Source organism: Ambystoma mexicanum, chromosome 3p, assembly GCF_040938575.1.
Source record: "Ambystoma mexicanum isolate Mex_15411 chromosome 3p, UKY_AmexF1_1, whole genome shotgun sequence".
NCBI lineage: Eukaryota > Metazoa > Chordata > Amphibia > Caudata > Ambystomatidae > Ambystoma > Ambystoma mexicanum.
This window is the reverse complement of record NC_090925.1, coordinates 372,200,421-372,226,823: the sequence shown is the minus strand read 5'-3', so window position 1 is coordinate 372,226,823 and position 26,403 is coordinate 372,200,421.

The following is a 26,403-nucleotide window of genomic DNA, read 5'->3' as shown; positions in this document are numbered from 1 at the left end:
AGAGCAGGAAGGAAGAGGCAGGGCTAAGAAGGTGGCAGGCAGGAAGGCACCAGGTGGGCGTGGCTTAGGCCAGGTGCCCTAGATCCACTTGCACCTGCTCCCCATCTGCAAAGGAAAAGAAGCTGGAAGGCTCCTTAAGTAGGGAAAAAAAGCAGCAAGCAGGAAGGCACCAAGTGGGCGGGGCTTGCTAAGTGGTGAAAAAGAGCGGCAGCCAGAAAGGCATCAGGTGGGCGGGGCTTAGGCCAGGTGACCTAGATCCACTTGCACCTGCTCCCCATCTGCCAATTTGCAATGTACACCTATAAATGTGTACGATGGCCCAGCCACCCACATATACTGATCCAGGGCACACACAGACTGCCATCGACCACCGCTGCACATATTAATGTTCCTTAGGGACTGTAAATGGACATTTTATGTATTTTGCTATCTGTGCATTCAGTACAGCATGTGTACGGAACCAATATACGTCGTACTAACTTCACCGTAATGACACTAGCAACATTCGGAAATGCATGGTACAATCGAAACACGTTGCCGCCTGGATCCTTTTTTTTTCCAGCATCATCTCCGGAAAGTGAAACCTAACATACCTCTCGTTCAACAGGACAAATGCTCATTGTAAAACAGCCTTGAGTGGGAAGCATGATTAGCGCCAAGGGCAGACATTGGGCCTCATCACGAGTTTGGCGGTAACCCTTAAATCCGGCGGTAGCGCTGTTATCGCCGGATTTAAGGGTCCGCCAAATCAGGGCTTTGGCGGATTTCTCCCCAGCTCTGAGCTGGGGGGAAATCCACCGAAAATTCGCGCTCATACCGCCAGCGGGAAATCCGCCGGCGGTATGAGCACACAATTTCCCCATTGAGCCCAATGGGGAATGGGGCATTCCCTAATGGGCTTAATGGGGAATGGGAATTTCCAAATCCGCCAAATCCGTGATCCAGTGCTAATAGCGCCGGTGGGTTTGGTGGTAGGGCAGATAGCGCCAGCGCTATTAGCACCGGCGTTACCGCCCAACTCGTGATGAGGCCCTCTATATGGAATTGTAGAAGAAAAGGAAAGGTAACCTACACTGAAGTTGCTCTGCCCATGTGCCCCAGAGGTAGTCTGCAACGAATCAATGCGCCGTACACTGCAATTTGTCGTGCACCCAATACAAGCATGGAAATTGCTGAAGTTATGTAAGTACAACTTTACATCACATGTCTATTAGCATTAACATTTATTAGGCTGCAGTTCTGTATGCATAATTATGGATTTACTTTACTGCACACTTTCTCTGTGTGCATTGCACAGAGATTTGTGACTGCAGTATTCACGTGCCGCTACAGTGCCATGTCTCCACCATTCCCTGTGCATTGCAACTGTGATTGTACTTCGTTTTCTTGCCAGTCTTACCCAGCCCCTGCAAATCCAAACACAAAGGACAAGACGAAAGGGGAACGCAATTTGTGCTGTGAAACAGCACCCCTTATGCTCACTCGTGCAATGTTATATTCCCTGTTTTACCTTTACTATGCCCTTTCTCACAATTACCAGTTCTACCCACCCTCATTGAATTCAAAGTAATAACGGCCAGAGGTGCATGCAGCAGTCAACCGGCACACAAACTTGGACAGGTCACATTTCAATGTTGTAAGTTTTAGCAAAGCAGCTCATGTATTCTTGCAATCCAAGGGGACCCCCATGAGTTTAAAAAAAGAACTTTTTTCCTTTCGACACACAAATAGACATTGTGGCGTGGGTCTAACAACACTCGCTAGCACTGTCATTTTTTATAAAAAGGAAGCACACGCAAGGAGCGTCTGGTGGGAACGCTTCAAAGACTTTTGCGTGTGTGCAGCCGTACAAGGACAGTATCACGTACAAAACAGAGAGTAAAGCAGTGGCTTAACATATGACGCTACTCAATAACACACACTATATGGTCCATGAGGCAGCCACCTATTACGACATCTTTCCAGCAAATTCTTGTTCAACATGCTGCCACTAATAACGCCTACTTCCATCTATTCTTATTCCTGTTTCTTTTTAGATACCTGGCACCTTACTGAGCATGCCACAACTTCCACTGTCCAACAGACAGGTGGTGGACCAAGAATATCAAGATTACCAAAAGCAATGTGTTTTCCATCGTTGTTATCTGGGCCGACCGATATGGGCCTGTATATATTTGCGGTTCTGGCCATACGAACCTACCTGCAAACGTTTTTGATATAAGGCATCACAGAGGCAACAACTGGCACCTTCTTTACCTTGCAAATAAAAGGCCTTCTTCCACACGGGCCACCAATGACCATACATTATTCCTTTTTCCACTTTGCCAGATGACAACAAAAGTACAGAAGTGCAGAGACGGCATTGAACACTGGATTTTGTTTGCAAAATAAAAGAGCAGTGATAGCAGCCACCTTACACGTTCTTGTGATCATTCTGTAGCAAAGTAAAGCTCTTGCAACAATTCACAGTATTGGTCGTAAAGTATGGTAATGTTCTCGACATGTATGCTCTATGTGCACATGTGTGCTTTTGTTTTTGTTTATTTAGCTCCTTTCCAGAGCGAGGTGCTAACATGACAGAGTGCGCTATGCTTGGCACACACGTAACGGAAATACCAGGAGTGCACACCGCGAGCAACGATTCTCCACAACTGAAGTCAGCTATGCCCGTGTCTGTTGCGATGGTGTATCGTGCACACACGTATAGGTAATGGAAGCGATGCACACATTGGAATTGCACACAATAGGAACGCCAACCACGTTCGTTGGCCATCTCAAGAAGTACGCAAAAGAAAGCTAACAGTCACATGGCCTGCCGTCCTTTATATAGCAGGACTTATTGGCGTTGATGGTTTTGTTCAGTGCAAATTTATGTGGGTCGGTCTGTACATTATCCATAAATGTGTGCTGCTTAGTAATGCGTGCCATGCCGCAATGTCTTTCTTCACTCTCAAAGCACAGAGTATTATCAGGGGCCCACCAAACCAAACAGAAATGGTGGCATGTCAGTCCGTGAACGGCAGCAAGTCCAATGATATACACCATATGCAAGTGCAGGCACTGCACGCCACCTCTGGTGGTGTACCAACTGCAAAATGTCCTCCACACCCATTCTGTAATGGTGACCACCCACAGGAGAGATGCATACTTTCAAGAGTGTACGCTAGAGTTACATATCAGTATAGGGACGGACACAAAGAAGGCAACATTCTGAAACCTACTTCCAACCAGTGGCCAGACTGTTAGTTCCAAGGGCCCTAGCCATGCACACAAGGCAGTAGGGGCTTGCCATTCCCAACACAACATAGTACACCAAATGGAAATATCCCAATATCATCTGCAATACTCTCCCCATCCCCAAGGGGCTCTGAAGGTTGTCGCCAGTGCAGGTACCTGACAATGATTTATGTTTGAGTAGCTGCTTAAATGGTCCATATTTCAAAATTGTGATGGTAAAGAAATCCTTACATGTCCCAATGTCTTACTACACTCCCTGAAGCAAGGCTTGGTTGACGGCCACACCATTCCAAAGGGAAATACTGGCATGTCTCACCACTGCTGCTGGAGGAAGTCTAACATGCCCTCCACAATGATTCTACAAACGTGGATACTTACATATTTAAAAGTGTGTGGGATGTAAGAATGTATGGATATAATAACTTATCCAAATGAGTTAAGGCAAAAGTAATCCAATCTTTATACATATGTGTTCAATGCACATACCTATAGCACTGTGCTCCCGTACATGGCCGCATTGCGTTGCAGGGGTTGTGCCCAAGGCCTAACCTCTTGGGTACATGCGGAGACCTATGGCCTCCACCCATGCACCCAGGAGCCTAGTCCTTAGGCACACCGACTCCAAGGCAATAGGGCCATGCATGGGAACATGTGGCCATGTAGCTTTCCTGACTACAGGTATGTATGGGTATAGTAACGAACCCAAACAAGGCAACATTCTCAAACTTACTTCCAACCAGTGGCCATACTGTTACCTCCAAGGGCCCTAGCCATGCACACAAGGCAGTAGGGGCTTTGCAGGCACAACACAACATAGTACATTGACTGCAAATATCCTCAAAGTGCCTCCAAAGCACTCCCCACCCCCAATGGAGTCTGCCTGAACTCACAAAAGAATGATAGTCGCCTTTGCAGCTACCTGCCAATGAAGTATATGTGAGTAGCTGCGTGACTGGTGCATATCGCAAAACTGTGAAGGTGAAAAATCCTTCCATGTAGCAATGTCTTACTACCCTCCCTGAAGCAAGGCTATGCCTAAGCCCTAGCCTCTTGGGTACATGCAGAGTGTGATGCTGGAAATGCATCTGAGGGACAGGGCCTCTGAATCCTTGTCCTTTTTCTGCTTTTACCGTGTGTTCTGTTATGTTTTCTGCCCCGGAGTCCATGTGGGACTCCTGGCAGTGCAGCTCTCTCTTTTGGTTTGGTGAACAGACCCATGGGATACCCTTATGGCACCCATGGGTAGGGGTACAACCCTGTGCCCCTAGTGTATGTTTTTGGGCACCTGTGGGTGACCCCAGAGCAGGGTATGGGCTGGTGGCAGCTCCGCGCTGAATGTGACAGGTGCTCCGGGTATCCTCCATTTTGGGATACCCCGGCCCTGCCATTGGGATCTGTTGATTTCTAATAGAAAACAAGATGGCCCCTGTGGCCTCTTGCTTTCTATTGCCTGTTATCTTGTTTTCCCAAAGTCCCGGGAAGCCCTGTCTCTGTCCCTTCCCCTGACTGGCTGTTGGGTGGAAGTTCCATGTATGGTATTGTTGTGAAGGCCCAGCTAGACTGGCTGGAGCCTTCCCAGTGTCTGTATGTTGTGGGTACCTCCTGTGGGTGGGACCTGGGTGAATGGAGTGTGTGACCAATATACACTTCTTGTTGTGGTTGTCTGGTTTCTGGCATGAGAGACAAAGACTGAGACAGCCCTGCCCGAAACTGGCCTGAATGCAGTGTGTAGTGTTGAATGGCTGGGTACTTGTCCCAATCCACATTCCCTGTTGTGAGTGTCTGGAAGGGAGGAGTGTGGCCTGAATGCACTGTGTGCCTGATTGGCTGACTGACTGCATGAATGCCCTGCAGTATGATTGGCTGCTGAGTGTGTGCCAGCAGCGTGGATGAGAGAGAGGATAGTATATCTGGGGACCTCTCACCAATGGAAAAGTGTTCAGAAGGAACCATTGGTTGAGAAGCGACCATTGTGCTCCTGAAGCAGCCAGGGAGCTGAGTCTCCACTCTACGAGTAACTGGAACTGCTGCTCCTCGACGTCCAGCTGGAAGAAGAAGACTTGCTGTGGCATTTGCTTCGACCGATCCGAAGGCTGACGAATTCGTCGAGGGCTGACCTGAGAGAGGACCTGGTAAGGCGCCCTCTTCCCGTGCTCCGAGGGACCATCGAGCACCGCTCCATCTTCGCCGAAGCGCCCTGGAAGGCAGACCCTCGAAAGGTTGTCGACCCGAGACGGGACCGCCGAGGAGATCGAAGTGAAGCACCCGGACATCGACGCCGTCGAAGTCCATTGCCGTCGACCAGGGTTCGCAGGTTTGTGTAACCGCTGGAGGCCCGTCGAAGTTGTGTTGCCCAGCCGTGGGAACCACTTGACGCCGTGCCGCCGACGACCGGAGCCGTCCGCTCCTTTGCCTAAGAACATTCAATCGAAGGACTCTCTCGACCGCTTCGTCGACCGCTTATCCTGCCGGACAAAGTCGAGGACGACCAACGCGCCGAGGAGAAACCTGCCGGTGGGTTTCCCGCCACCCGACAACCTCAAAGACTCGGACGACTCGACGCCCTTGCCGGGCTCCCGTCTCTACAATCTTTGCGGTCCAGAACTATTGTCATCGAGGTGCCCCGCACACCTCCGCCTTGCAGGACGCCGACGCCCCGACGCCGACGAGCACCGCTCGGACGAAGCTGCCGCCTCTTCGACATCGTTCTACCTCGTTCGTCGACGGACGTTCGACGCCCCGTGCCTCTCACTTGAAAGGGAAGGCATTCAAGAAGGGCCGTCGATTCCCTGTCGCCGAACAGCGAGTCCCTCGACGTTTGTCGACGCCTCTTCGAGGAACTCGACTCCACCAGGTACATTGGGGGGGTAAAAACATTATAGGAGAGAATAAGACTTGCAGAGCAATATATGGACTGGGCTTGTGCTATATCTTTCTTTACAGGTTGCCCAGGTGGGGGGATCTCCACACAGAACTGTGTCCAGTGGTAGGGACCAGTATTCTGCCTATTGCTCAACCATCTTATTTTCTCTCCTCTCTCTATTGCTGGTTTCCCTCTATTGGTCTGTGTGACATTGTACAGTATTGTTCATGCACTTCAATGAGATCTAGGGTGGTACCACTTTAGGATTGTAAATATTTGTCATTGTAGATTTTGCCAGAGTACAAAGTGAGTTATCATGATGAATGTACATAACCTTAACTATTGATTATATAAAGGCTGTGTTCTAACCAATACAGAGTGTGGATATTACTTTGTGGGGGCTTGGGGATACACTGTACTTAAGAACCAGCCTGCATCACCTCCTGAGAAGCTAGGCCTTGATTGCTCGACCATTGCTACCGAATAGAGAATCTTGGCTGGGGTCTCCTGTGCCTCTCCTCCACCATATAGGGAGCGGAAGTACAGACACCCCCCACCGGTCGTTGAGATCCGTTCTCTCACACTGGTGGCAAGCGGTGGGATGCTTATGGTTTTAAGAATCAGTGTATAACCGTGCCACTTACAAAGGAGATTTGCCCTTTATTGAATTAAGGTTTAGTTGTGTACAAGGTAACTGCATTACAAACAATGGAGTCTATTGCGAATGGCAAATTAACTCGGATGAGCTTGGAGGCTCTCCAGAGTGCTTGTGAAGCTAGGGAGTTAGACTTTGTGGATAAGTCTAGGGCTGAGCTGATAGCTGCCCTCGTGGACTACCAGACTGATAGTGAAACTCTTGATGAAGGGGGGAATGCAACCAATGAGGACTCTGCCCCTGGGGTTTCAGCTGAATCTGTTTCTGGGAATGCCGCCATTCCTGCTGCCTCTGTTCCAAACTCCAGCAATTCCTTAGAGCTTGAGTTATTAAGGATGAAATTGGCCTTTGAATAGTTGGAAATAGATGCTGAGCTTAAGAAAGAGGAGTTGGCTCAACAAGTTGCACTCAAAAATAAGGACCTTGAACTCAAGAGCCAGGACACTGAATGTCAGAGGATCCAGCTAGAGAAAGCTAGAGTGGAGACTTCAGCTAGATCCAGTGAGAGTGTCAGGTCCCCAGCCACCAAGTTTATGAAAGATTTGGTTGGTGTATTTGTGGAGGGTTCGGATATCCTCCAATGGATTGAAGCGTTTGAAATGGCTTGTGAGATTCATGATGTGGATAAAAGAGATTGGGCGAAGTGTTTGTTAAGCAGGGTGCCTCAAACCGGGTATGACTGTATTCTGAAGCTGAGTGTGGAAGAAAGGGGTCAGTACGAGTGTATGAAGTCTGCTTTGATTGCCAAGTTCGGCAAGACACCTACCCAATACCTTAGAAGGTTCAGGGATTTTAAGAAAAAGGAGAATATGTCTTGGGTTGACTGGGTGAGTGCTGCGCACATGAACATGATGGGGTGGATTGATGGATACCAGGTTAAGACTTTTGTTGAATTGTCCCACCTCTTGTTTTTTGAGCATTTCTCTGAAGCCTGTTCACCAGAGCTGCGTCAGTATGTGGCTGACCAGAACATTTTGGACCCCTTTAAGCTGGCTAGGTTGGCTGACAAGTGGGTCTCCCACCGGGTGTCCCCTAAGGACTCCAGTGGGAAGGACAAGGAGAAGGGGGCCTCTCAGAAAGCTGAGGAGTCCCCCAAGCAGTCACAGTCGGGTAAACCAAAACCTTCATCTCCTAAGACCCAAAAATCTAGTGGGGATAAGTCATCTGGGGGTGGGAATAAGAGTAGTGGTCCACCTGCTGCAAAGCAGGCTCCCAGTGGTTCCAGTACCGTACCCCGCACTCCTGGCGCTTGTTGGGACTGTGGGGCTCTGGATCACAAAAGGGGTGACCCCAAGTGTAAAGGTAAGGCACTTGGAGTACAGGCTGTCAGCCTGGCCTGCCCTTACCCCGTGTCTGAGGTGGAGGCCACTGTCCTCCCCTCCTCTGCCGGTATCACATTTGGTGCTCCGGTGGAGATTTCCTTAGTGTCCCTTGGGGCCTGGGACCAGTACGCGGAAGTACTGGCGACTATCCCACAGAACACCCGTAGGTTTTTGAGAAGTGTCCTCTTGAATGGCCAGCCTTCTACTGGTTTGAGAGACACTGGGGCAAGCATGACAGTGGTGGACAGGACCCTGCTCAGGCCAGAGGACTATGAAGGTGCTCCTCTGCAAACCACCAGGTTAGCTGGTGGGCCTCCCAAATTATCACCTGTAGCCTTAGTCACACTCATGATTGGCGACAAGAAAGCGAAGCTTCCTGTCCTGGTTCAGGACAATGTCCCTGCTAACATTTTGTTAGGGAATGATCTAGTAGAGTTGGGGTTGATTTCGGATGGTCTTCCCATGACTGCTGCTGCCGTCACTAGATCACAGGTGACACCGGGTCTGGCTGTGGGTCAGATACCCGAGCCAAAGGCGAGGCCTAAGGCAAGAAGGAGGAAGACCAAGAAGGCCACCCCTGTGGAGGGAGCACCTTCTCTTCCTGCTGCACCCATTGGGATCCATGCTCCGGACGGGCTGGGTCCAGTGGAAAACCCAAACTCAACTCCTTTGGGAGAAGAGGCAGAAGACTCTCCTGTGGGAGAGGTTCTTAACCCGGAGGATCATCCCGACCTTCAATGCTTGTTAGCTGAAGGGGGACCCTCCCGGGCGGACTTCTGTAAGGGACAGAGAGAGTGCCACTCTCTCGAGGGACTGAGGAAACAGGCCCTAGCCCAGGCACAAGGAGAGGTGCCTAGGAATTTCCGGATTTTTTGGGAGGGTGAGCTCCTTGTTAGTGAGCCCCCTAAGCCTGAACCTGGTGCCCGCAAGAGGTTGGTGGTACCCCAGGTTTACAGGCCCTTCCTACTGCAGTTGGCGCATGAGGTGCCCTTGGCTGGTCATCTTGGGACCAAGAAGACTAAGCAGAGGCTCTCTGCCCATTTCTACTGGCCCCGGATGGGAGTAGAGGTGGAGTCCCACTGCAGGACCTGCCCAACTTGTCAGTTGTCTGGCAAGACTGGAGGCAGTGTCATTGCCCCACTGCAGCCGTTGCCAGTGGTTGGCACCCCATTTGAGAGGGTGGGCATCGACATCGTCGGTCCCCTTGACCCTCCCACTTCAGGTGGACATCGGTTCATCCTGGTCTTGGTAGATCATGCCACCAGGTACCCTGAGGCGATACCTCTTCGGACGGTTACGGCCAAGGTGGTTGCCAGGGCTCTCCTGGGCATTTTCACCCGTGTTGGATTCCCCAAGGAGGTTGTCTCTGACAGAGGATCCAACTTCATGTCGAGTTACATGAAAACCATGTGGAAAGAGTGCGGGGTAACCTACAAGTTCTCCACCTCTTACCACCCCCAGACCAATGGTCTGGTGGAGAGATTTAATAAAACTCTCAAGGGCATGCTAGGGGCTTTGGAAGAACCCCTAAGGAGGAAATGGGATCTCCTCCTGCCATGCCTGCTGTTTGCTTACAGGGAGGTACCTCAAGAGGGTGTTGGTTTCAGCCCCTTTGAGTTACTCTTTGGACATCCCGTAAGGGGGCCCCTCGCCTTGATCAGAGAAGGCTTGGAAGCCACCCCTCCGGGTCCCGCCAAGCAAGTGGGGGACTATGTGTTAGGCCTCAGACGGAGGATGACACAGATGATGGGTCAGGCAACAGCAAATCTCAAGGCCAGCCAGGAATTGAATAAGTACTGGCATGACCTTAAAGCCTCGCAAGTGGATTGGACTCCGGGACAGGAAATCCTTGTGATGGAGCCTACCAAGCCTAGGGCTTTGGCAGACAAGTGGACTGGACCCTTCAGGATCATCTCCAAGATGGGCGAAGTCAATTATCTGGTTGACATGGGAGCCCCTGGGGTAGCCCCTCAGCTATTCCATGTCAACAGGCTCAAGCCTTTCCACAGGCGAGCGGAAGTCTCATGTCTCTTGCTAGCTTCTAGGCAAGAAGAGGATGGGAGTGAGCCCCTTCCTGATTTGCTGCATAGCAACCCTCAGGATGGCTCAGTGGAGGGAGTACATCTCTCTCCAGATTTGACAACCGAGCAACAGAGGGCCTGTAGGGCTTTGCTCCAACAGTACGCCTCTCTGTTTTCACTGAAGCCAGGCCTTACACTGTGGTGTAAGCACGAAATTGACACTGGTGACAGTGTGCCTGTCAAAAGCAGGTGCTACCGTATGTCAGATACCGTTAAGAACCACATCCAGGCTGAGGTCGCCAAGATGTTGGATCTGGGTGTTATTGAACCCTCAACCAGTCCCTGGTCCAGTCCAGTAGTCCTTGTCCCCAAGGCAAGTTCCCAGGCGGGTACCAAGGATTGGAGGTTCTGTGTGGACTACCGAGGAGTCAATGCCGTCACCAAGACTGACGCGCACCCATTGCCCAGGGCTGATGAGCTCGTGGACACCATCGGTGCTGCCAAGTTTGTGAGCACCTTTGACCTCACTTCAGGCTATTGGCAAATAGCTCTGACGGACCATGCCAAGGAAAAGACGGCCTTCTCAACACCTGAGGGACTCTACCAGTTTAGGGTCATGCCTTTTGGGTTGAAGAATGCCCCTGCCACCTTCCAGAGATTGGTCAACCATGCGCTCAGTGGGCTGGAAGCCTTTTGTGTGGCTTACTTAGACGACATTGCCGTCTACAGTTCCACCTGAGAAGAGCATTTGACACATCTGGATAGGGTGTTGCAGGCCTTGAAAAGGGCTAACCTCACTATCAAGGCCACCAAGTGCCAGATAGCTCAGGGGAAAGTTACCTATCTTGGTCATGAGGTAGGATGGGGTCAAATCCAACCTCTCGCCAGTAAAGTACAGGATGTACAGAACTGGGAGACTCCCACTACTCAAACCCAGGTGAGAGCCTTTTTGGGCCTCACTGGGTACTATCGCAATTTCATGGCAGACTATGGGACCATAGCTGCACCTCTGACAGCTCTAACGTCACCCAAGCAGCCTAGGAAGTTTACTTGGACCGAAGACTGTCAGCGGGCCTTTGATGGCTTGAAAGAAAGTCTGTGTAGGGCACCTGTGTTGAGTGCGCCTGACTACAGCCGACCCTTTATCGTCCAGACGGATGCCTGCGACACCGGAATTGAAGCTGTCTTGTCTCAGTTAGATGACAAAGGGAGAGAACACCCTATCATATTCATCAGTAGATGACTCAAGGGTAGAGAACTTAGGTGGGCTACTGTTGAAAAGGAGTGTTTTAGTATAGTTTGGAGCCTTAGGCGTTTTAGGCCCTACCTTATGGGGTCTACCTTCAAGGTCCAAACAGATCATAAGCCCCTGAAGTGGCTTATGCAGATGAAGGGTGAGAACCCGAAATTGCTCAGGTGGTCCATTAGCCTGCAAGGGCTAGACTTCACCATAGAGCACAGACCAGGGAAGAGTCACGATAATGCAGATGGCCTTTCCAGAAGGTATGTTGACCGTCTGGATGAGGGTGTCTATCCCGTGGGAGATTAGACACCCTCCACCTCAGTCTGGGGGGGCGACTGTGATGCTGGAAATGCATCTGAGGGACAGGGCCTCTGAATCCTTGTCCTTTTTCTGCTTTTACCGTGTGTTCTGTTATGTTTTCTGCCCCGGAGTCCATGTGGGACTCCTGGCAGTGCAGCTCTCTCTTTTGGTTTGGTGAACAGACCCATGGGATACCCTTATGGCACCCATGGGTAGGGGTACAACCCTGTGCCCCTAGTGTATGTTTTTGGGCACCTGTGGGTGACCCCAGAGCAGGGTATGGGCAGGTGGCAGCTCCGCGCTGAATGTGACAGGTGCTCCGGGTATCCTCCATTTTGGGATACCCCGGCCCTGCCATTGGGATCTGTTGATTCCTAATAGAAAACAAGATGGCCCCTGTGGCCTCTTGCTTTCTATTGCCTGTTATCTTGTTTTCCCAAAGTCCTGGGAAGCCCTGTCTCTGTCCCTTCCCCCTGACTGGCTGTTGGGTGGAAGTTCCATGTATGGTATTGTTGTGAAGGCCCAGCTAGACTGGCTGGAGCCTTCCCAGTGTCTGTATGTTGTGGGTACCTCCTGTGGGTGGGACCTGGGTGAATGGAGTGTGTGACCAATATACACTTCTTGTTGTGGTTGTCTGGTTTCTGGCATGAGAGACAAAGACTGAGACAGCCCTGCCCGAAACTGGCCTGAATGCAGTGTGCAGTGTTGAATGGCTGGGTACTTGTCCCAATCCACATTCCCTGTTGTGAGTGTCTGGAAGGGAGGAGTGTGGCCTGAATGCACTGTGTGCCTGATTGGCTGACTGACTGCATGAATGCCCTGCAGTATGATTGGCTGCTGAGTGTGTGCCAGCAGCGTGGATGAGAGAGAGGATAGTATATCTGGGGACCTCTCACCACTGGAAAAGTGTTCAGAAGGAACCATTGGTTGAGAAGCGACCATTGTGCTCCTGAAGCAGCCAGGGAGCTGAGTCTCCACTCTACGAGTAACTGGAACTGCTGCTCCTCGACGTCCAGCTGGAAGAAGAAGACTTGCTGTGGCATTTGCTTCGACCGATCCGAAGGCTGACGAATTCGTCGAGGGCTGACCCGAGAGAGGACCTGGTAAGGCGCCCTCTTCCCGTGCTCCGAGGGACCATCGAGCACCGCTCCATCTCCGCCGAAGCGCCCTGGAAGACAGACCCTCGAAAGGTTGTCGACCCGAGACGGGACCGCCGAGGAGATCGAAGTGAAGCACCCGGACATCGACGCCGTCGAAGTCCATTGCCGTCGACCAGGGTTCGCAGGTTTGTGTAACCGCTGGAGGCCCGTCGAAGTTGTGTTGCCCAGCCGTGGGAACCACTTGACGCCGTGCCGCCGACGACCGGAGCCGTCCGCTCCTTTGCCTAAGAACATTCAATCGAAGGACTCTCTCGACCGCTTCGTCGACCGCTTATCCTGCCGGAGAAAGTCGAGGACGACCAACGCGCCGAGGAGAAACCTGCCGGTGGGTTTCCCGCCACCCGACGACCTCAAAGACTCGGGCGACTCGACGCCCTTGCCGGGCTCCCGTCTCTACAATCTTTGCGGTCCAGAACTATTGTCATCGAGGTGCCCCGCACACCTCCGCCTTGCAGGACGCCGACGCCCCGATGCCGACGAGCACCGCTCGGACGAAGCTGCCGCCTCTTCGACATCGTTCTACCTCGTTCGTCGACGGACGTTCGACGCCCCGTGCCTCTCGCTTGAAAGGGAAGGCATTCAAGAAGGGCCGTCGATTCCCCGTCGCCGAACAGCGAGTCCCTCGACGTTTGTCGACGCCTCTTCGAGGAACTCGACTCCACCAGGTACATTGGGGGGGGGTAAAAACATTATAGGAGAGAATAAGACTTGCAGAGCAATATATGGACTGGGCTTGTGCTATATCTTTCTTTACAGGTTGCCCAGGTGGGGGGATCTCCACACAGAACTGTGTCCAGTGGTAGGGACCAGTATTCTGCCTATTGCTCAACCATCTTATTTTCTCTCCTCTCTCTATTGCTGGTTTCCCTCTATTGGTCTGTGTGACATTGTACAGTATTGTTCATGCACTTCAATGAGATCTAGGGTGGTACCACTTTAGGATTGTAAATATTTGTCATTGTAGATTTTGCCAGAGTACAAAGTGAGTTATCATGATGAATGTACATAACCTTAACTATTGATTATATAAAGACTGTGTTCTAACCAATACAGAGTGTGGATATTACTTTGTGGGGGCTTGGGGATACACTGTACTTAAGAACCAGCCTGCATCACCTCCTGAGAAGCTAGGCCTTGATTGTTCGACCATTGCTACCGAATAGAGAATCTTGGCTGGGGTCTCCTGTGCCTCTCCTCCACCATATAGGGAGCGGAAGTACAGACACCCCCCACCGGTCGTTGAGATCCGTTCTCTCACACAGAGGCCTATGGCCTCCGAAGCCTAGTCCTTGCCCACAGCCACTACACGCCAATGGAGGCATGCATGGGAACATATGGCCACATACCATACTTGCCAAACCTACCCACTGCCACAACACAATGGAAACCCACAAAGACAACATAAGCACCGACACCCCTAGCCAACAGCATAAAACATTGTCAATTTCTTTGCATCATCTGCAATGCAGTCCCCGTTCCCATTGGAGCGTCCATGCAGTCACCACAAACGGTATTCGCTTGCGCATATAACTGCAAATTGCTGCATTGCTCGCGTACACCCATCGCACACTGTTGTTTTTGACCTAAACAAATTTATCATATTTTCCGCTTTTCACTCCCCCAAACATTTCATCCCCTCTTTCACCCTCCCGATCCTGCAAACCATGTTTTGCTGCCCCTTACGGTGCGGCACTATCCTCCGATACACCATGGTGGCGTTTCCCAAAAACTTTGACGCACAGCCCGCTTCCCTCCAGACAAACACGGGTAGGGTCCACAATTCACTGACACCATGGCGTACTGCAAGCCAATGAGCCTTATGTCCGCAGAGTGAACATGGATATGGGTCCGCGGAGCGGAGCCAGATATCACACATTTTTTTAGATGTAAATTTCAGTTCTTTGCAACAAAAGTACTGGTCGGATTTCCACCAAACACACAAAAGCAAGGTTTCTGACCCAAGCCCCTGCTCCTGCCGCAAATTTGGTGCAAATCTGTCCAGCCTTCGGCCTGTAGCTGTGCGCAAAGTTTTCGCCCATTTAGTCTATCTCCCCCCCGCACGAAACCTCACCAAACTTGCCAAAACAATTCAAAGCGGACCATATACTTTGTTTGCAAAGTTTGGTGAGGATTCCGCCAGGGGGAGCGAAGTTATAAGCCGCTGAAAAAGTGGTCTTCCTATGGGTTTAGCAACTTAACCTTAACTACACAGCTGCTACCGCGGGCTGTATAACATTGGTGCATGCTGCAATCTATTCACTATAAAGCTAGCCTCAAGAATACTTTGTCTCCTTGCGTTTCGTTGCATCTGTACACGTGTAAAACAGCTTAACATTTTCATCTATCTCGTTGCATAAGTTTCTTCATCTTGATCCCAAAATGTCACTTATCTTCGATACTTTCTTGATGCCTTATAGAATTGCCTGGATTTTCTCATGTCTGCATCTCTTCAATACACGTCAGCTCTGTTCTGTATGACGTCATCACTTTTTTTGTTCAGTTATTTGTCCTGTTTCTTTCAGCATTCCATTCGAACGATCGTCACACTGTCTCATATGCAGGTATGGTTTTCTCAATGGGAACCTTGAATCCATGATTCTCCCTGGTATCTGTAGTTTCAATGGCTCTGTATGTGTCTCATACTCTGGCTCCCAACATATAGGCAATATGGGCGAGGTAATTGAGATGGAGGTACTTGGCTCCTTCTCGACATCTGTGTAAGCATGCCTGGAAGAGGGTCAACCCCATGGGCCCTCGCTGTGTTTACTCTTGTCTGTAGGCTGTAGCATTATGGCGATATCACCTTGCTTAACTGGCTTTGTTTTTTTAGCCATCATTGAAGCAAGAGTCTAAAGAACCCGAGGGTTTGGTCCACAACTTTCCTCACAGCAAGGGGCATACACACTTAGCGTTGTAAAGCTGTGACCCAAAGCAGCTAACACCAAAGCCACTACACCGCAGGGTCACTGTTGCCTGTTGCGCAGGACGCAGATAGTGCAAGATGGAACATTTCCCCCACCAGACTGATGAGCAATACAAGCTGCCAATATGCACAGTTATCACCAATAGGGTCTGTTGATGGCCAATGCTCGGACAGGACTGCACGAGACAAAGCCTAAGGTTGCTGTTTCTAATTTTGGTCCTCTGCTAGATACTGCTGTGTAATACAGAGTGAAGGATGATGATCCGGCAGACATCAAGCGAAGGGTGTGCAGTGTTCAGCTTTCAATGAGTGACCACACTTAGTGAACCCAGTGCCATTAGGGTAATGCGAGTGCCTTGCTTAGATAGGCCTTATAACCCTGTCTGCTCCACATGTTGTAGACTACCCCACTGTCTTAGGGATACTGTACGTGGTGACGAGGTCTGCTTTAGCATGAACCTGGAGAATTTAGCTCTGCCAAGTGAGGCCGTGTGAGAGTGCCCAAGAAAACGATGGTGAATCAAGGGAGCCCACCATACCTCCCCCGGAACATGCTGGATTCAGTAATTTCAGGTTCTGGTGAGTGCAGCCTTGAAGCCTGGATGTGGGTCACTGCGCACAAGAGCAGCGCCCCCGCACTCGCCAGCAGGCTAACTTCACTGCCACTCTCACGACATGGTATCTTCAGCATGGGCAGCGCCCGTGACCCGCAGCAATTTGCAGTTATGTCCACAGTGATTCTGCCACAACTGGGGAGCCAGCAACCGCAGCCTGCACTCCACGGGTGCTCATTGAAGGCGATTGTTGGCCACAGCAGAAGGCATCTGAAATGGGCCTGTCGGGTCGGGGCGCTATGTCAGGATCAACAGTCCCCCACACCTCTGCAGCCCTCAGCTCTGTACCTGCAAGGGTTCTTCCTCAGAAAAAGCCCTGCCACACAGCACAGTGGGCCATAGCATGCCCAGTGATAGGTCAGGCCTCAGTTGCAGCCAGAGCCGGGGCATGCACACAGCACCCTTAGCAACATCTGAAACTGGCCAGAAGGTGCCATTTTAAGGGCGAGCGGCCCGTTCCACATCCGCTCTGATCTTCCGCATGCAGGCACCTTTAGGGTTCGGGAAAGCGCGTACCAGCAGAGAAAATGTGTGAGCTGCTTGCGCCTGTTTTTCACTGAATCAGGCTGCCAGAAGAGCGGGAATTACGCTTTGCTCGCCTTCCCCCGCCAGAGGCTCTTAGGGAGCATTCTTGACCAAGGACACGCCTAACCACGCCCCACACGCTAACCTCTTTATTAACTGACTTATCAAGCCTAAAGAGGACTTAGCCATACCTCCACCTTCCTTCTTGTAGATTCTTTACCTACCTAGGTCACTTCTTCCTGCTCTTCACTTCTCTGCTGCCGCAACATCTCTCCCTCTTCCTCTGCTAATCTCAAAGCTTCTTTCAAATCTTTCCACTACTGCTTTACCACTGCCATTCGCAACCTGTCATCTATCCTAGCAGTGGAAGGCACAGTCTTCCCTTCTTCACCCGTACTCAGCCCTTCACCTAACCTTTTCGGTTGCTGGTTTCACTCTCTCTCGCTCCTCCACATTTAACCTCTCTGCTAACCGAGTAGTCGGGGAAATGATTCCCTTTATACACCTCGTCTGCAGTCTTTCTATGGTACTGACCATTGAAGGAGTTACCCTTCCACTTTCCTCGGGATCCCATCTTTCATAATTCGTAGCTGACAGAGGCATTACCCGTGTCCGTCTCGTAACCACTGGAGTGGCTGCTGGAGAAAATGGAGGTTCAAACTCGGGTTGGTATCCCCTTTTACGACCGAAAGGATAGTAGTCATAGAGGGGTGGTGCAGAAGGAATCCCTGCACCCTCGTTTATCGGCCCTTCCTCTACAACTTTAACATGGGAGGCCTTTCTGCCCTGCTCATACATCCTCCATAATTTTAAAATATTGATACGCTTCTCTAACTTTGACCCCATGTGCCTAGTGGCTAAGAAGGTATAGGTTTTCCAATGTTTCATTATCATAGGTCCCCCCTTCAGGCCAAGAAGGAAGCATTTTACCCTTAGTTTCCCGCAACCATTCTCGATGGTACTTCAAAATCTTGTCCTTATACGCAGGAAGTACCTGACACAAGTGATTCAATGGAGTCTCCATACTCCAAACTAACCTGACTCTAACAATTGTATTCCGAAAAACAAAAATCTAAACACGGAAGTTGAATCCGCCGCACAAAATTTCAAACCCACTGAACCACATTTTACCTTTCCCTTTTTCACAAACGTTGCTACAGCAACTCAGTTCATTCGCTTTCACCATGATCACCTGGCTTCACTATTCACTTTTTAATTATACTTCCCACTCTTATGTATAAAGACAGCATATTATTTGAAAAAAGACACAATCCCGGTCCAAATCCTCTTTACTTCTTCATCATTTCTTCATCACTTTTGCAGAATTTTCTACTACAATGCTGTCTTTTTCAGACTACGGAAAGATAACGTTCACTACTCTGACTAACCAAGAAAAGAAAATAACAAACTAGGTAAAAAATATATTGGTTCTGTGGAATGAGGGCTCCAACCACACAGACGAGCAAAATGAAGGGTGACAAGGGTAAAAACCAGAAAGGTACCAAGGGTGGACTTACCATAAAGATGCCACCTCACCCCTAGGTGAGGACTCCAGCCAACCAGACAAGCAAACCGAAAGGGTTTTAGGGCACACCACACAAAGGATGTATGGTTAAGATACCAACCCTCTCAAAATAACAAAGTAAAAATATACTGAAAAAAGCCTTATAACAAAGAACAATTCATTTCGTCTTCCAAAACAGTCGCCATTTCAACCCTCCTAACCTTGTCTGACTCTACACATACACGCCTACTTTACCCTTACCAGAAAACCCCAGATCAAAGAAACAACTCTCTTTTTACCCTACTGCCCTCTTGCTCTAACCACCAAAGTGCACGCACATAAAATGGTCTCTGAAGCGCTCCAAAGTGGTGCTCCTTCAATTCGCCCTGCACAGCTGGACCACGGCACCATGCCTTTGGGGAGCAGACAGGACTTTAACCAATATGGCGCCTGTGGACCTCTCCTTTTATCATGCATTAGAAGCGCTGCAGCCCATTTGTGCGGATAGGAAACCCCCAGCATCTCAGAAAGCATGGAGATTACGTCGTGGTCACCAAATGACAGCGGTGGACCTCCGATCACCTTACCCAAAAATAGGCCCACCTCTTAAGAAGCAAGAGCACGTTTGTCAATAAAGCAAGTTTATTGTATAAACGGCCGGGAGGGGCTATACAATTCTTTAGAGACACAACTAAGCAGATTCTCCTCGAATCACACAAATGTTTCACAATGTATACATTTTGCAACAGTTAGCACACTCCCACATAAACCACCATCCCCTTTTAACATACATTTCAATTATCTCATATCCTTTTCAAGAATTTCCTGTAGCAGGTCATGACATCATCGCATGGTTACATATTCGCACAACAAACCTAATTTATTACAAGTTCCATCTGGTCAAGGACCTCTAACCCCGGTCGTGATGCACATAGCTTTACCAAGGATTCTTCAACAATGTGAGGAGGGAGAGAAACAAACAAGTTGCCTTTGAACTGATGATAAGCATCTTGTACACCCAGACTGGTTGCCGTCCTCATTCACACTAATCTCTAACGACTACCATTTCAGCATGCATGGCCTCTGGCCACATCCTGGTCATTCCTGAGAATCTGATTGAAAAATGTAAACCATTTGTCCACTCTGCCCTTACGCACCCCTTGCACTGGGTTGATTAACTGGCCCCAAGTCGACCCAACCAGGTGGCCAGACTTCCTTGGACACTGAATAGACTCCCATGTACTTAAAAAGATTACATCTTCTCGCCACACTACCACCAAGTCGTAAAACCCTTGCCTGGCTGCAGCTGGCTGTTACGCTTCGGCAGCGCTGCTCTCGCCAATCTCGCTCAGCATTTACACCGGCTCACACAGTCTGGGGAAAGACATCGGTGTGGCAGCGTTATCGGTTTCCATGGAGACTGTATGGACACCGGCATCGGCCGTGTCAGCTGACACGTTAATTACGCACAACGCGTACACCGATGCTCCGCCCCTTGCCTTCTTAACTCGGTTCCTCTCGGGCTCGGTCCTGCTAATTGTAGTCTACATGTACCCTTACGTGTTTAGCCTCCGTGCTAATTTCCTTCTTCAACCTTGTGAATTTGCTGCCCTGTTGTCTTTGGTTCTACACGCTGTTACGACTCGGAACGTTTCCTGGATTGTTGGCGGCTTCCTGTCAGAAGTCGTTTTCCCACGCTCTGTAGCCTTTTTGGTTCCTTCCGTAAGGGCTGCATCGGAGCAGTCATCCCTGGCAATTTAGGGTTAACTTCCTTCAGTAAGTGTTCCTTCATTTCAAACTGTGCTCATTGCCTCCTGTGATTGTTTGTTCTTGGATAAACACTGCCTACCCTCGCTGTGAAGAAAACTACACGTTACCTTGGACATTGTGCTGGATTTTTACTCTTATCTTACAAGTGCAGTTCAGGACGCTTTCCAGTTACATGCACCAACCGCACCTAGCGCGTCCCTCGTGCCCTTCGGGTGTATCCTCCCTCACTAACTTCCCTGTTTATTATTTTCTCCTGTCGTTGTGTCCTTTACAGCAGGATTTCCCTTTTGCTCCTTAACCATCTCCTTCCAGGTTAGTGGTGCATTCTATAGGGTTCAAGGGGAGTCCTTAAATCAGTTAAACTAGTTCCTTATTGTCTTTTTCATTGTCCTTCTAGGCTCTGTACATACTCGGCTACTCCAACCAACTTTTTATTCAGGTATTCATGAATTGTTGATTGTCCTTCAATTGCTATTCTTATCTGTACCGCGTATAACCCTTTCTGTGGTTTCTTTTCAGCTGTTGGTCTAGCAGTGTGTGTTTACCCCGCTCTTTTATTTGATTGATACCTCTGTCTGTCTTATCAACACAGCAGAGGGATACATCATAGAAAAGAGCCCCTCTTCTTGAGGAAGCCTGATTCACTGAAATCAGGGTAGCTGAGGTTAAGACTGGTTGCTCCGAAAATTCCACCACTTCTGTCTTCGAGGTCCGGTTCTAATCTTCCGATCCTTGGTGTGGTGAGTAACACTGACCATTTGATGTTATCACAGCTGCCCGAATGCCGTTAGCTGCCTTCCCCCAGCCTTCAACCTCGATCAACCAGCTTCCCAGGTCGCACAGTTTATCTCCCCACCCCAGGTTTCTGCGATCTACACAGCCCCTAGCTATGAGGGAACCCACGGTATACAGATTTTTGTATTTGCCATTTACCCATTGTTTCCAAACTGTCCCAAACACATTTCCCTGAAGACACCCGTATATGTATGTCTGTGCATGTATGTCCAAGACTACTGCATCCCCTCACAGTGACTTCTCCATCCGCAAATCTCCTTTTTTGTGTGCACATATGAAGCTCCTCGTTTCACATCTGTAGGTGCTACGTGGCACGTGACTACATTGTGTTTATATTGTATCGGCAGACTTGTCATTATGTTGCTAAGCACATGTGAATCAAAAATGTATCAACTATACACAATGTAACACAACTAGTAACACCCATCCCATTTGTATCATGCCAACATTGCAGTCACTACAGTCACCAATATGGCGCATGCAACACAAATCCTTCTTTCCCATTGAAACCATTATCGAACACCCCAACAGTAGTGAGGTAATCGTGTAAAGTGTAAGGTGTGCACTATAATCCATATTGAACTACTGGAAAAATCCCAACACTTTCCAGACGTGTAATAGGCAGGCTAACCTCCTAATGAGTAAACAGAATAATAAGGCCCAGAAGAAAGGATTGGGCAGGCAGTCCAATACCATTGACAAACGGGTCTGGGAGCCCCTCTACCGAGAACGAATACAGCCAAATAACTAGTTTTATGGGACAGTGCCCACTCTGGGGCATCTATAACCACGTTTTAGCTAACTGTACCTTTTACAGAAGAGAAAAAGCCATTTGCATATCAGTCTGGTATCACCCACTTAGGCAGTCCAGCACTGAAATGCTAGGCAATTCTCCTCTGAACAAGAGTACAAACAGCAACCTCAGACACGTGTTTTGGCCTAGTCAGGCCTCATCAGTAAGGTGTAGCTGTGCCTCTCTAAGCACAGTGAGCAAGCGGTTCATGTCTGGATTACCCTGGGTAATTTAGGGTGAAAACCCAAGTTCCTAAAATTTCACAAAAAGGTCTGGGAGCCCCTCTACCAAGAACGAACACAGCCAAATAACCAGTTCTATGCAAAGGTGTCCACTGGGCAGGGGGTAGGGGGTGGCGCGGGTACAACCACATTTTAGCTCACTGTATGTTTCATAGAGGAGACAGTTCCATTTGCATATTGAACAAGAATACCAACAACAACCCCAGACATGTGTTTCAGCCTAGTCGGGCCTCATCAGTCCATCACCTCGTCATATGATCATTGGGGAATGTGCAGTCACGCCACATTGTTGGGCTCTTATGGGCACAAAATATGTTTAGACAACATGGTTAATGTAGCATTTGTAATTTTAGTTAATTTCATGATAGTTTGGTGGTCGCTGAGGAGGTATCACCTTCAGGCTCCCTTTCGTTCTTCTCTTTAAGAGACCTGTTAGGTGGGATCATTAGCCCATTTAGGCACCCACATGACATGTGGGTGCTGTACAGACTCGAGGCTCCCAGAATGGCTGTTTCCATATTTGGGTGGATACTTTGGGTGCTGTTGTTGCAGAATAGGGTGGTAGGTATCTTTATACTGTGATACTGGTTTACAGTATGTGCGTGAGCAATTTTGGTTGAGTTGTGAGTCGTCCAGATGTATCCTAAGTGTGGTGTGCGGTGCAGGTTGGAGGGCATAGTCATGGGAAGTAGGGCAATACATGGAGAGACCAAATGAGATTAATATTGCTTTATTACAAGAGACACACCTATCAGCTGCTGAATACATGGCATGACGTTAGGGCATAAGTGTAAGGAGCAATTGTTCTTCTCATCATTTACAACTTCAGCTTGGGGTGTTCTTATGTGGCTGGACCCATCAATCCCTTTCCAACTGGAAGGGAGCATTTCTGATGATACCGGGCGAAATGTAGGCCTTGTTGGGAGGCTGGGAAATAGACAGGTTTTTATACTTAATATATATGCCCCCAATGTGGAGGATGTCTTGTACATGCATCAAAAGGCATAGGTGGTGAGGGATCATATTGAGAGGTATGTTATCTGGGGTAGGGACTTCAATTGTACTCAACACGGTACAGGATAATCCGTCAGCCTTTCTAGAACCAGGGGTGCAGCTACAATGGCTTTGACCACTATCATGTCTGAATTGGGCCTAGTCAATATATTGCGGGTACATTATTTGTCTGTTTGCATGTTCAATGCACCTTCACTAGAATAGACATGTTTATGCTAAAAGATAAAGATGCTCATTTGGTCACAGCACCGAAATACCCAGATAGAACTCTGTCAGATCACTCGCCACTTAGGATACATATCAACATTTTACAATGCAGTCCATCCGTTCCTACAAGGAAGTTGCAGACGTTGTCATTGCAGGATTTAGCATTCTGTGTTACGCTTTGAGGGGAGATAGTAAACTTCTTTGCAAGAAATGAGGGTTCAGTTAAGACATGCGCCAGCTTGTGGGAAACATTCAAGGTGTATAACATGGGTTTCTGTATCTCTTCAGTGTGGGGTGTCAAGAAGGCTGTAATATCTGAGGTTTCCCATTGGAGGATAAAATTAAACATTGTGATGTGTCATCAATAGGGGGGAGTAGGCGCTCTTGTCTACTTCTTGAGTTAAGGGGCAAGCTGGCGACAGCATTAGATATGTTTGACAGCTTTTGTTTACATGGCCTATGTAGTAAGGCAGCAAGGGGAAGGAGTAGGGTAGGACTCTGGCCTGATTAATTAAGAGGGAGCAAAAGATTAATTAAGAGGGAGCAAAAGATTAATTAAGAGGGAGCAAAATATATGCCCTATTCTTTTGGGGGAAACCGAAAATGGGGGCTAAAATGGGGATGTACTGGGTCTGGGTTCCTTGAATCGGGAAATACCGGGCCCTCCAAGGTCGGAATGGCCCAGTATTTCCCCATTCAGGGAACCCGGACCAGCTACCTGGTAAGGGGGTAGCCATGCTGCAAAAAGCGGCATGGCAACCTCCATAGTCGTAATGAGGCCCTATATCCAATACTTATTTTAGCCAGAGACACTCCTGAGAGCTGCACAGTGGCCAGCGTTGACACTGTAAAGGCCTTCAATTCCGTAGACTGGATGTATCTCTGACAACCACTGAAGGGTTTGGGATTTGAGAAGTTTATCTCAATTGGGTCAGACTTCTTTGCAATAGCCCCTTGGCTAGGTGAGGACTGGGAAATGTGATATCTGAAGCTTTTCCTATATATCATAGAACCAGACAAGGCTGCCTGCTCTTAGCCTTATTATTTTCGCAGCCAATAGCAGAGCCTCTGGCATGAGTACTTAGGAAAACGTATCAGGACAAAGGCATTGGAGTTGCAGGGGAACAACACTTTGTCTCTCTACATGCAGATAACCCGCTGTCATATGTTTGTGAACCCGAGCGCAACCTTAAGTACATGTTGACAACTATAAATGAATTTAGAAATATATCAGACCTATCTATAAGCACTAGAAAGTGATATATCCTACATTGAACTGTGGCGTAAATGCATTGTGTTAGTTGCTATTGCCTGTTTTGCTTGACCCCTTCAAATACCTGGAAATATGGTTTGATGTGAACCACTATCTATACAAAGGTCTACCGTTCCCCTTGTTTTAACATTCCCTCTCTCACACGGTTAGGGGATAACCAACATAATCATCATATAAAGGAGACAGAAAATACATTCCCCACTCAACAGTGATCTTTACATATCGTGTGATGCTGAAAAACCCTATTTATACCAATAGTCTTGAAAAAATAGACCTAGTACTTATTTGTTTTTTTATAATATCAAAAATAGTTTATTTTCTTTTATAAAACTAACTCTAAAACAGTGTTTTCAGTAAAAAGGACCCCACAACACAACATACAGTGGATACATTTACAATACAAATTACTAGTTTCACTCACATCCATTCCTGTAACATGACAATACAATACATCAACATATAAAATTTATATAATGATTTAAACATTTCCAATCACTGAGTGTTATTAACTCAGAATAAACAGTCCCGACATGTTTCAGTTCCTCTTGGCACCAAATGCATGAACCTTCTTCAGGGGAAGACACTTTTAATTTTTTCTCCACCATGTAATCCAGGGCCCCAAAAGTACTCTTCAAACCGTACTCCTCACAAGTAGGATTGCTGCAGTGTAGGTGTGCCTCAGTGCACCCAAATGCCCTCCGACCTCTTTCAATAAGTCTGATCCAGCTCGTCAAACGCATAGTGTTCGCTCGTGCAAAAAACGTGCAAAAAACGAACACTATGCGTTTGACGAGCTGGACGGAGCGGGAAGGCAAGTTGTTGCAGGAGCGGGACAGATTCCTCCGTTGCAAAGCACATTTCGTTTAGTTGATTTGGTGCTTGAATTTGGTTACAATTTTGTGGACAATTTAACAGCGACGAAGAATATGTAAACAATCTCTTCAACCACGCAGGAGTAGTGGCATGGCGTAATAGCTGGAATCAGGTTCATGGTTACCAAAGAACCATTTATAGAACAGGATCAGACTTATTGAAAGAGGTCGGAGGGCATTTGGGTGCACTGAAGAAGAAAATTAAAAGAAAAAAAAACGGGGCTGCAGAGGTGACCCCCGCAGCACCCCGCTCACTATACTTCACAGTATAGTGAGCTGGGGTTGCGGGGGACACCCCTGCAGCCCCCGTAGTATGTAAGTGTGTTCGCATGAGAAAGGTGCAAACTTTTGGTAGTTTGCACCTTTCTGATGCAAACTTTCTGGCCGCGGCAAAATCAGCCGCGGTCGGATCACTTAGAATCGAGGGGAGGGGTGCTTAATCTGTGGATAACCTGTTGTGGGCTGAACGTAAGTTTCTATCAGGGCTTCAAAGGCAGGTCCATATGGCTTGGGAGTTGTGGTCTTCTTTAGATAATAGGCAAGGGGCTGTTGTACTCTGATATACCTCTATGTGGTAATAGGTACTTGGAGGGCACTAAACTTACTAGTAGCAGAGATCTGGATAGTGAAAATATGTACACAGTTGGCAATATGTACAAAAAGCATAGGCTGATGTCCTTCCAAGACTTCATCACTACATGGAGATTGGGGAAGGGGCAGTTCCTAAACTTTGTGGAGATTTCTCGAAGAATCAAGGAAACATTGGGCAGCATTTCCAAAACAGCATGAAGACTCAAAGATTGTTGCAACTATGAGGAATGTGTCTGAGAAAGACAAAAAAGTCAATTTCATGGTAATGTAAATACCAGACTGTTTTTGTATTTCTTGACCCTTGCTTAATATATTTCCAAAAATGTTCTGAATTCATTGAATCGATTGCATGGACAAATCCACCAAAGAGCTCTTCTTCTCAACTTCTGAAGAGGCCTACACGCAATCAATAAGTGCTTGAGTGTTTCCTCTGGGGAACCACAGAGCAACACAGTGCTGTTTCCCAAAGGCCACATACA